At 40.1% G+C, this 3,339-nt stretch overlaps 1 non-coding gene across 1 annotated transcript; it reads right to left on the bottom strand.

The window, feature by feature from the left end:
* Positions 1-1,219: 1,219 nt before the first annotated feature.
* Positions 1,220-1,349, bottom strand: LOC119001043 (small nucleolar RNA SNORA11). Its single transcript, XR_005069473.1, has one exon. It is a non-coding gene; the product is annotated as a small nucleolar RNA SNORA11 (small nucleolar RNA).
* Positions 1,350-3,339: the final 1,990 nt, after the last annotated feature.

Genomic DNA, 3,339 nt, shown 5'->3' with positions numbered 1-3,339 from the left:
ATGGCCTCAACCTACACTTGTTCTTGTCATGTGTGGACTGGGCCCTCCTAAGGCAGTGTATGTTTTGCACTTGCCCCTCTCCACCCCAAATCAAATTAAGATCAACTCCCTTTTGTAGCTTTGCTCTCTGCCAGAGGGGAAGAAAATTGGGTCTAGGTGCAGGATTCAGTGGTCATCCCAGTTGTTCCCTGTTCTTACCCTCTGACTACCAGTTCATTTCCACCAGGACATTCAACTACCCGCCAAGAGTCCCTCCCCCAGGCACACATTATTTTGAAGATATATGGGTTCTTAGGTGTTGTCCTAGAAGTGCACATATCACTTCTATCCACTGGCTAGAAATAGTTATATGATCCAAACAAAATTGCAAAGGTGGCTGGGAAATGGATGGGAGAGCATGGAAATTTATTAAGTACTAACTAGTTTGGGGGTCTGTTTGCTTGTTTTTGCCAAATACTGTATTTTTCTCACATACTTTCATAGATGAGTAAACTAAGACACACAGAGAGAAATATACTTGTGCAAAATCATACCACTGAGGAAAGGCAGAATTTGAAACTTGGGCTCTCTGATGGCAAAATCCCTATTCTTTTTACAACACTTGTTGTCTCTGACTTCTTAGAACTCGCAGCACCCCAACGATTTTTTTAAAAAAGATTTTATTTACTTATTTTTAGAGAGAAAGAGAGGGAGAGAAACATCAATGTGTGATTATTGCCTCTCATGTGACCCCCACTGGGGACCTGGCCCACAACCCAGGCATGTGCCCTATGTGGGAATTGAACCAGCTACTCTGGTTTGCAGGCTGGTTCCATTGAGCCACACCAGCCAGGATCCAACTCTTTTTTTATACATTCACATATTACATCACTTAAAATTTTGATTGTAAGCTATGATTTGCTGGTAAATAGTTAACAACTGGTTCACAAAACAAAACAAAACAAAACAAAACAAAACAAAAGAAGACAAAACAAAAAATCCCTAATTGGTAGTCTTTGCCACTTTTGATGGAGAAAGTAATTCCACCATGGCCACTTTCAAGTTACCAATTTTACTGAATGCAAAGATGAGACAAAGTGCACACAGATACCAGCTGGCCTCAGCACATCACTGGTTATAAATAATAGAAAGTTTTTTGCCAATATGAATAAATGAATTTTTGTTTTTACTTAATTGTTTTTTACTTTATTTACCCTCTGCCATCTTCCTTTTTCCCCCCACATGTAGGGTGTCTGCTCACAGGAAGGGCACGAGTTCTGTGCCCTTCCACACAGAGACCCTGAGCTCCTGTTGGGTGTGTTGTAAACTGAGGAGTCATTCCTTCAGGCCCCCTGCTCTGAGCACACCCTTGCCATCTTCTTTTAAATTTTACTTTTCAGTTATAGTTTACATGCAGTATTCTCTTGTTTTAGTTTCAGGTGTACAGAATAGATGGGGATGTGTCAAATGGACAGTTATATATTTACAAAGTGTTCCCCCCAATATTTCCAGTACCCACCTAGCACTATACATAGGTAATACAGGATTATCGGCTATATGACCTATGCTGTACTTTACATACTCATAACTGTTTTGTAACTACCAATCTGCGTTTCTCAATCCATTCACTGTTTTTACCCAGTCCCCCAACCCTCCTCCTCTCTGGCTACCATCAGTCTGTTCTCTGCATCTATGAGTCTATTTCTGTTTTGTTTGTTCATTTATATTGTTCTTTAGATTCCACATGTAAGTGAAATCATATGGTATTTGTCTTTCTCTGACCAACTTATTTCACTTAGCATAATACCCTCTAGGTCCATCCATGCTGATGCAAATGTTAAGATTTGATTTCTTTTTATGACTGAGTAATATTCTATTGTATATATGTACCACCACTTTTTTTTATCCACTCATCTATTGATTTGCACTTGAGTTGCTACCATATCTCAACTTTTGTAAATAATGTTGCAATAAATATAGGGGTCCATGTATTCTTTTGAATTAGTGTTTTGGGTTTCTTCAAATATACATCCAGATGTGGAATTGCTGGGTCAGAAGACAGTTCCATTTTTAGTTTTCTGAGGAAATTCCATACTGTCTTCCACAGTGGCTGCACCAGTCTGCATTCCCAACAACACCGCATTAGGGTCCCCCCTCTCTACATTCTTGCCAGCAGTTGTTCGTTGATTTATTGATCATGGCCTTTCTGACAGGTGTGAGATGATATCTCATTGTGGTTTTAATTTGCACCTCTCTGATAATTATTGACATTGAGCATCTTTCATGTCTACTGACCATCTGTATGTCCTCTTTGGAGAAATGTCTATTTAGGTCCTCTGCCCGTTTTTAAATTGGATTGTTTTAGTTTTTTTTTTTATGTTGATTTGTATGTAAATGGATCTTCTCAGATAGATGTCAGAGACTCAAGAAACTGGAGGAAGGTTGGAGAAAGTAACTTGAAAATAGGATAGAAAGCATAAAGACAGAAGGAGTCTGATGAGGCCACCGTGCTGGGGATAAAATCACAGAAACTATTTTTTCACCCTGTGTCAGTCACTTAAATTTCGATGTTCAGGGAAAGAGCAAGTGACTGAGTAAGAAGAGTAGGTTGCATTCCTGCCCTTTGGCAATACCAGAACAAGAATTTGGCTTATTGCCCGGCTGGTGTGGCTCAGTGGATTGAGCACGGGCCTGTGAAACAAAGGGTTGCTGGTTTGATCCCCAGTCAGGGCACATGCCTGGGTTGCAGGCCAGGTCCCCAGTGGGGGGCATATGAGAGGCAACACACATGGATGTTTCTCTCCCTCTCCTCCTTCCTGTCCCCTCTCTCTAAAAATAAATAAATAAAATATTTTTAAAAAGAATTTGGCTTACTCCATTTGAATAAGGGGAGGAAAGCATCTGGATGTGTCATCCCACAAAGACTATGTATTAGTTTTATAATAATGTACAACAAATGACCAAAACTTGAATGGTTAAGACAACACCAATTTATTATCCCAGTAATTGTGGGCTAGAAGTCCAGGCATGGTTTGACTGGGTTCTCTGTCTGGGCAAGTCCAAAATGAAGGGGTTTGCAGGGTCACATTCCTTTCTGGAGCCTCTGGGGAAGAATACACTTCCAAGATCATTCAGATTGTTGATAGAATTCCTTTCTTTGAAGCTGTACATCTCTGGTGATCATTTCTTTGCTAGTTATGAGCTGAAGGGTTTTTTGTTCCCTGTAGTTTTCATCTTTAAATCCAGAAATGGAGCATTTCTATGCATCCAATCCCTCTCACTCTTCAAATAACTTTTGCCAGGAAGAATGCAGTTCCCTCCTATGGTCTCACCTAATTAGATTAACCAGGATGATCTTCC

This window comes from Sturnira hondurensis, unplaced genomic scaffold, assembly GCF_014824575.4.
Source record: "Sturnira hondurensis isolate 20B ecotype Veracruz unplaced genomic scaffold, ASM1482457v3 Scaffold0016561, whole genome shotgun sequence".
NCBI lineage: Eukaryota > Metazoa > Chordata > Mammalia > Chiroptera > Phyllostomidae > Sturnira > Sturnira hondurensis.
Note: the sequence above shows the minus strand (reverse complement) of the source record. Positions and strands in the feature narration are given on the sequence as shown.